The sequence below is a fragment of the Mauremys mutica genome, chromosome 13 (assembly GCF_020497125.1).
Source record: "Mauremys mutica isolate MM-2020 ecotype Southern chromosome 13, ASM2049712v1, whole genome shotgun sequence".
Taxonomy (NCBI): domain Eukaryota; kingdom Metazoa; phylum Chordata; order Testudines; family Geoemydidae; genus Mauremys; species Mauremys mutica.
In genome coordinates this window covers 25,958,595-25,967,305 of record NC_059084.1, presented here as the reverse complement: position 1 = coordinate 25,967,305, position 8,711 = coordinate 25,958,595, and the positions used below count along the sequence as shown (strand labels likewise).

The window sequence follows — 8,711 nt, the reverse complement described above, 5'->3', positions numbered from 1 at the left end:
ATATCTAGGGACTTGCAGTCTGTGCACCCACTGCTTCCAGCTTTTTTCCTCCTTCCCTTCCCTTATTTCTCCCCTTATTTCTCAGAAGAGGGGACAGAGTGAGAACGTGGGAAGGAAAAGAAACCAAAAATCTGACAATTTTTTATTTGCCACTTGTCAACAACATTGAACAAATTTGGAAAAACAATTTTTTTTGACAAAAATTTCTAATGCCAAAAAAGGTAATTTTTCTTACCCCCTCCCTCCAAAAAAGCCTGAAAAATGTCAGCTAGCTCTATTCACAGCCCCATGCCTGATGCTTTCATAAATGCCCCATGCCTGACACTTTCATAAATGTCAGTAAAGGTACCCTCTTCCCCTTCTAGCTTGCTGGTGCTGCTGCAGTTGCTCAGGCTCTGGCTTGACTTCTCTCCCTGCTCCTGGCCCTACAATTCGCTACCTCCCTAAGGTTAAAATGCATATATTTAGACACACAGGTCTGAGAATTCTGCCCATGCTGTACTGCTAAGGTTCCTAAGAGAATCTACTGTACAAATGCTCAGTTACAGAACAGACAACATGTCTCAGCACATCACTGTAACCGCATGCACTCTCTGACCTGATTTGGCTCTAAAGAGGCCTCAGCAGAGCAGTGATGTTATGTTTTTAGGTCCCATTTCATATGGAGAAAAATAATGCTTCACTTCCTGTGCAGGGAGGTAGGAAACAATATTCCCAAAATACACAGTGTCCTTCTATTTAAAATACATTCCTTTCTTGGTGGTGTCATTTCCTTCCCCACGCACCTCAAAATTCCTTCCCCACACTCTGATTATGCATTGGGGAGCAGTTCAACAACACAGTAGTGCTCAATTGCCATACAAAATAATTACTCATGTGTTAGTTTTGCCCCCATTGGTTCTCCTGGAAATGATAGTCTCTCATGTCCCTTGAAGTCTGTGATAGTATTTTCCAACAATCAGGAAGCCAAGTATCTGTACCTACTGATATCTAGTTCCTGAGTAGCCAAGGAGGATTTCAAATCATAATTAACAATTAGCATTCACCCACTTCCTTGTGGGATGGCATTATTCCATCTTCAGGGACAAACTGAGTGTGTTCGGACTCAGAAAGAATGGCACATGAGAAGTTGTTATTACAAATGCAAAATTCAAAATCACATGGGCAATAGTAAAATGTTAATCAGTTGCCATAATAATTATCTACCTAACAGAGAATCTGTAAGACTTAATAAATGTTAATAAAGTGCTTTGAAATCTTCAGAAGAAAAATGTTGTGGAAATATAAATATTCCTATTCCTATTCATCAGCAACTTTCCAAAGTCTGAAAGCACGTGAAAGTGCTAAGTTGCTATTTAATATTTAGACTAGATCAGCAGTAAATAAAAATAGGTAAGATCTGATGACAACTCAGGTGCTTATGTGATATTTGCTTGGGATTCTTAGTCCAATGCCCAAGTAGACAACTGTTCCCATTAGGAAAACCGCTTCTGTAACTGGAGGGCTGCAGTGGTCTTTTTGGAGCAGGGACCGTCGTTTTGTTCTGATTGTACAGCAGCTAGCACAATAGGGTCCTGGTTCATGATGGGCGCTCTCAGGACTGGTCTACACTACCACGGTAAATCAATCTCACTTACGCAACTTCAGTTATGTGAATAACGTAACTGAAGTTGACATACCGGTAGTTAGATCCACTTACTGCAGTGGCTACACTGCGCTGTGTCAATGGGAGACACTCTCCTGTCAACTTACCTTATGCTTCTCTGGGAAGTGAAGTACACAGATCGATGGGAGAGTGCTCTCCCATTGATTTACCGTGTCTTCACCAGACCCACTAAATCGACACTCCATGCATTGATTGCAGCAGTACCAATCTACTGGTAAGTGTAGACAGGCCCTTACGCTCTATGCTAGTACACATAACAAACAACAAAAATACCTTAACACAGGTTGAGGAGTCAGGAGACCAGGATGCTGTTTCCAACTCTGTCAGTGACTTGTTGTGTGACCTTGAATATGTTATTTAACCTCTCCATGCATCGGTTAAAATGGGGGTGATCCTTACCCACTTTTGTAAAGTGCTTTGAGATCAGTGGATGAAAGTGCAATATATTACAGCAGAATCTTGATTTTACAAACACCGATATTATGAACAACCAGTTATACAAATCATTTTTCCTCACCGGGGTGGGGTGGGGGGGAGCTGTCACATAACGAAAGTAGGGTGACCAGATGAGATGAAGAAAATATCGAGACACATGGGTGGGGGGGGAGAGTGTCTGCTGGCAGATTAAAAAAAAACCCAAAACCACCAGTGCTGCCGGCGGAGCGAAATATCGGCACAAAATGCGTCCTGACAGAAGATCGGTCGAGACAACCACCCAAATATCGGGATGGTCCCGATTTTTTCGGGACATCTAGTCACCCTAAATGAAAGTGATGTTGATGAAGAAAAAGTCAACATCCCTTCATGTTTTGATTCCTTCAGTGCATTGGAAATTGCTTTGTAGTAGTTTGAAGGACAAGAAGAAAGCAATGATGTCACCATACTGAAACTTATGCACAGTACTTACTGTAATTTTGGGATGTTCAGTTTTATGAACAGTTTGATTTTATTAATTCCTCACTCTCCAATTAGTTCATTTAAAAAAAAGGATTCTACTGTACTATTAATTGACAGTCTTGTTGGTGCTCTCATCAGAAGATGAGGATTAACCAGACCATGGAGACTGGACTATCCACTCACTCTTAGGCCTTGTTTACACTTTCAGCTGTCTTAAAATTTCCCATGATTGCACTACCAATGGTGCATCTCCATGGGTGATGGGCAGCAGCAATGCAGTCAGTCCATCGGTGTTTTAACTACTGTGCTCCAAACAGAATTAGACAACACAGCCTAAATGTCAGCAGTGCTCCCACTGGAACTAATGCAGTGGTGGGAATGTAAGTGTAGACATAGCCATAGAGACAACTCACTCCTCCAGGGGAAGATTGTGGTACAGTGGTGTAGCAGGCAGTGTTTGGGAAGGCTGACCTGCTTTCCTCCTTCTGTAACAGATCTGTGGATGAAAAGGACTTGAGTCTTCAGGGCTGTAAGTGCATTTTATTAATTCTTTCTAATGGGGTACATAGATCCATGCAACACAGAAATCTCTTTTTGAAACTATACAATTGTGTTTCTATCTCCATTCTAAGGTGCTGAGTGTTGCTATATTTTCTACAGGAGCTGATTAGAGCTGCACACTGAAGATTGCATTAGAGATTTCACTATGTTTATTGTCATTTTCAGCAGCACCTAGAAGCCCCAATTGAGGCTAGATTCTGCACATACACTGACCTTAAGCACCTTGCCAAAAATCGATCCAAATAGCACTTTATTTGCAAGGAGGCCATGTTCCTTTGAGATTTGCCATTAATTGGGCCTTTAGAGATTACAAATGGAACCTGTCAATGCCACTTTTCACAGAATAACTGTATTGTAGCGTCTCTCTATGAAAAGTGTGCAAAGCGCTTCTGAACATGCCTACCGAGCCCCCTCTCTGGAGATCCCACTGCCAGCACAGAGCCCCTTGTCCAGGATCCCTGTCTGGGGGTCCCCATGGCTCAACCCCTTCCCGCCCCCGAGGGAACCAAGTCAACGCCCAAATTCCCACGGAGCTGAAACACACGCTGCCCTACAACAGGCCCAGGCCGCCGAGTCCTGCCCCACCCACGCAAGCGCTCGCCCACTCAACGCGCATGCGTTATACCCGCGGGGCACGCTGGGAGTTGTAGTTTTCACCCACCTCCGCCATCGCCAACTCTGCGCATGCGCAGTGTCCACCCGACTTTGGAAAGTCGCTGCCTGAGGTTGGGCTCGGACTGGCTGCCATCTTGGCGGAAGGATTGAGGAGCTGGCACCGCCGCCCTAACCGGTAAGGAGCCCACCGCGGCGGGAGGTGGCAGCGGAGACGGGGCTATATCCCTCCCGGTCTCCCCTCGAAGGGGCGCCTCGGCTCCGCCGCTGGAGAGGGGTTCGGGGTGGGGCAGGCCTGGCTTGGGGGAGCCGCCCCCTCCCCGGGGGTCACAACATGTGTAGAATGGGAAGGGGGAGGCATTTCGCTCCTTGCCCCCGGGGCATGGGGTGGGGGCAGCCCCCCGGCCGGCCTCCCGCAGGACGTCTGGCCACAACCCCTCCCGCGTGCCGACCAGCCCCCTCCGGCTGCTAGACCCTGATCTCTGGCTACAGCCCCGCCCAGCCCCCTCTGGCTGCCAGGTCCAGTTCGCTGACCAAGCCCTCTCCCTGTCCTCCCACCCCCCTGACCAGCCCCCTCTGGCTGCTAGACCCTGATCTCTGGCTACAGCCCCGCCCAGCCCCCTCTGGCTGCCAGGTCCAGTGCTCTGACCAAGCCCTCTCCCTGTCCTCCCACCCCCCTGACGAGCCCCCTCTGGCTGCCAAATCCAGTGCTCTGACCACAGCCCTCTCCCTGTCCTCCCACCCCCTGACCGGCCTGCTCTGGCTGCTAGACCCTGGAGCCCTGATCTTTGGCTACAGCCCCCTCTAGCTGCCAGGTCCAGTGCTCTGACCACAGCCCTCTCCCTCTCCTCCCACCCCCCTGACCAGCCCCCTCTGGCTGCTAGACTCTGGAGCCCTGATCTCTGGCTACAGCCCCCTCTAGCTACCAGATCCAGAGCTCTGACCACAGCCGTCTCCCTGTCCTCCCACCAGCTCACTCTGGCTGCTAGACCCCACTGCCCTCACCTGTGGCCACAGCACAGTCCTGGCCTGCGGGTGTTCATAGGCTGCCGAGTGGTTCTGCATGATTAATTGATTTCTCTTGTTAGACTGACCTCACACTTGGTAAAGCAACCCCCATCCTTTCATGTATTTATACTTGCTCCTGTATTTTTCACTCCATGCATCTGATGAAGTGGGTTCTAGCCCATGAAAGCTTATGCCCAAATAAATGTGTTAGTCTCTAAGGTGCTATAAGGACTCCTCGTTGTTTTTGCTGATACAGCCTAACACGGCTACCACTCTGAAATCTGCATGATTTGCCAACTCTGGGGGGTTTGCCTCCTCTGCTAGGTTTCTCTCTCCCACAGGATGCCCATTTTATTGAGATCCTCTGTCGGCCCCCACTGATCCTCCAGGTGTTTGTCTTGTGTGAGCTGATAATTCTTTCCCTCCAACTCATTCCTCTCAATTTAATAATCCTCTGGCTCAGCCCCTTCCCCAGACCTTGGAATGAGCTTCCTTTGACTAGTGCCTTCACGCTATCCTGGTGAGTCTTGCTAGAGCCTCATTGGTGCAGCCATCTCACTGGCGTTTACTTGCTTTGTCCTATAAAAAAATGCAGTGTCGTAAAGTAATGGTCCAAAACAGTAAAGCATAAGTGAGTGCAACTGCAGTGTATGTGGTTATTACTATACAGCAGTGGTCCCCAAGCTTTTCGGCTGGCGGGCACCAGCCGAAGGACCACAGCGGCGGCAGAGCACCCGCCGAAATGCCGCGGCGGCGACACCTCTCGATGACATCACTTGCCGTTGACAAGCGACATCATTGAGAGGCATCCCCGCTGAAATTCGGGAGCGACACCTCTCGATGACGTCACTTGTTGATGGCAAGCGGCGTCAGCGAGAGGCGTCCCCGCCGAAATTCGGTGGCAACGCCTCTCGATGACATCACTTGTCGGCGACAAGTGTTGTCATCGAGAGGCGTCCCCGCCGCGACATTTCGGCGGGTGCTCTCCCGGGGGCCAGGACGCGGGCGCATTAAGATGGCGCCCGTGGGCACCGCGTTGGGGACCATGGCTATACAGTATTGTAGTATCTTTAATAAATAAAGTCACTCTAGAATGGCGGCATCGGTGCCTTCACTTTTAGTCTGGAAACATGGGTAGGTCTTAGGCCTGGTCTACAGTGGGGGGGGGGGCGTTCGATCTAAGGTACGCAACTTCAGCTACGCGAATAGCGTAGCTGAAGTCGAAGTACCTTAGTTCAAATTATTTACCTGTCCTCACGGCGTGGGATCGACGTCTGCTGGCTCCCCCGTCGACTCCGCTACCGCCATTCGCGGTGGTGGAGTTCCGGAGTCACGGGAGCGCGTTCGGAGTTCAAGATATCGCGTCTAGATGAGACGCGATATATCGAACTCCGATAAATCGATTGCTACCCGCCGATATGGCGGGTAGTGAAGACGTACCCTTAGTTACTTAACCCTCCAGTATATAAATGGGCACCACTGATCTTGTGTGACAACAAAATCCAAATGGTAGGTAGAGGAAGGTTGAAATGATGTGGGAGTCGTTATTTAACTGGGTCTGAAATTTTCTGCCACCTTTCTTTCAAGATTTAGCTTGTTTTGATAGCTATAATTTACAATAGGGAAAACCGTGCCAGATTTGTGAGAGGCAGAAGTAGCAAAGGTGTAGAATGAGGGGCCTACCTTGTAATTTGGTCTAGTGAAACACATCCGTTACTCTTTGAATTGGCAAAAGCCTCTCAGCAGAAACAAACTTTTATTAGAGTCCAAGAAATTAGAGCTGGGAAAGGTCTTTTAGGTCATCTTTTCCATTCCTTTGGCTAATACTGGATTGTTCCTTAGAGTGTTCCCCATTGTTTTGTCCAGTCTTTATTACTCTGTCCCTTCCTCTGTTTTCCTTTTACTGGGGGTAATCTTGCCTAATAAGTGTAAAGGCCAGACTAGAAGTAATGAAGGAATGAGGGCAGATTGAACCACTGCTGGTTTTCACTACTTGAAAAACAGGCTTAGAAATTTAGGAATAAAGTCCCACGTGGGCTCCATCTTCCTGTTCAAATCTCATGAGGGTAAGACTGAAAAATTGCTTGAAAGCAGTGGATCAAGTTCTGCTCTCTCTTCCAGCTGTGAAAGTTGAGAGCTGTTCTGCTGACTTAATTGTGGTTACATTGGTTTGTGCTGCTGTAAAAGAGCCGAACACATTGTAGTTTGTGTTCTTAGTTGCAATTTGACAGTTTAACCGTCTCTGTGAACAAGTTCACTTCGAAGTTATCAGAACAATATCTGCATTATGATTCAAAGTGAATTTTCTTATATCTTTAAACAAAGATATTGTATAGTAGGTATGAAAGAAGTTGAACTGATGGAGTGGAAAATAACTGAGGCTTCTGAATACTAACTTTGAAGCTCCTTACAGATTAAACAGTTATCACAGTGTTTAAAGATGGAGGGAGAGTGGGGGAGATTATTTATATGAATAAAACTGTTAAGCAATATAGTTTGTTTTTTTCTCTCCTTAATAGGTATTTATGTTCCAATTGTTCATGGTGAAGCAGCCATGGGAATTTATATTTATTTACACCTCTATCCTGATATTACGCTGTCCTCGGGAGCCAAAAAATCTTTCTGCATTATAGGTGAAACCGCGTTATATCGAACTTGCTTTGATCCGCCGGAGCGTGCAGCCCCGCGCCCCCGGAGCGCTGCTTTACTGTGTTATATCCGAATTCGTGTTATATCGGGTCACGTTATATCGGAGTAGAGGTGTACTTATTTTAGAGATTAGACATCTTTCCCAATATTTCAAAAGAAGAGATGGGATAACAGGCATTACCAAATGTAGTTTAAAAATTACAGACTTTAAAATATGTCAGGAGTCTGCTTTAGGTTTTAAATCGACCATTCCATTTCCTAGCAAAGTTTAAACTAAAATAATTCCCAAAACAAATTATCCACTTCTGGTGAGGCCTACAAAATCCATTTGTTTTTTTCCATCTTCTGACTCATCCAATGGTTAATCGAAAAACGCTTCACAGAGATGTGTTGATATCAATTAGCAATGTTAGTGCCCAGGGAAATATATTTTATATGAATGGATTATAATGCAGTGAATTTGTTAAATAACACTATTCATGTTAACTTAAACCATCTGTTAAAATGCCTTACATGCTGGTGGTATACAAACAATAAATAATTCCACTTTCATTCAGAACAAATGAGGAAGACTGTTTTTTTTATGCACATTAGCTGAAAACGGTAATAATGAAATGTATTGATGTGCTATAAACTACACTATGGACATTGTGCTTCTAAGTTTGCCTGTCCAGTTCTGTGCTTTTTCATGCTCAGATTTCAGTCTGCTGGTCTGATTTACTTTGTGATGGATGTTGATTGTCGTTTGTGTGCCCTCACACTTCAGAAGGGAGTGACATTTAGCACAGCACATGTACTGTAGCTGGGAGAAGAACATTTTCAGCTGCTTACTGTAAATGAGCTTTGCCCACATGCTTGCTCCAGAAGGCAAAATAGGATGTAATCACAGTTTGCCTATCTATCTTGGAAGTATTCTTTCTGTTTTTCCAATGTCTGGCACGGAATCAAGCAAATGTGTTGTTGTTTTTTTTTAAAGGTTCCAGACAGTCCATCTGTTTGGCATCGTTCATTTGGTTGTGTTTTGTCAGGCATCTGAACTAATTTGGTGCCCATGTTTGGGAAAAGAAAGGGTAGTCTGCATCCCACTTTTCTTCCTTCTTGAGAAGAAAGTAAATAATATTCTTGCTTCTTTGTGTTGTGTTTAGAACTTGGGTTGCAGAGGAGAGTTATTGCTATGTCAAAGGCCTCCAAAGGGATTGTTTTATTTATTTTAAATCTATATTGAACAATCTGTGTGTGTGTGTGTGTGTTTTCAGGAAGATTCACTGTAAACTGTAAAAGAAACCTTTGAAAACCTGAAAATGAGGTTCCCATTCTT

At 45.9% G+C, this 8,711-nt stretch overlaps 1 protein-coding gene across 1 annotated transcript in view; it reads left to right on the top strand.

Annotated features, from left to right (window-relative positions):
• Nucleotides 1–3,815: 3,815 nt before the first annotated feature.
• The window catches only part of ITCH (itchy E3 ubiquitin protein ligase), a 116,493-nt gene continuing 111,597 nt past the window's right edge, over nt 3,816–8,711 (top strand). Inside the window, exon 1 of the mRNA XM_044985645.1 lies at nt 3,816–3,914. The gene's annotated coding sequence lies outside the window, so the exon portion shown is untranslated. The remainder of the gene's footprint in view (nt 3,915–8,711) is intronic.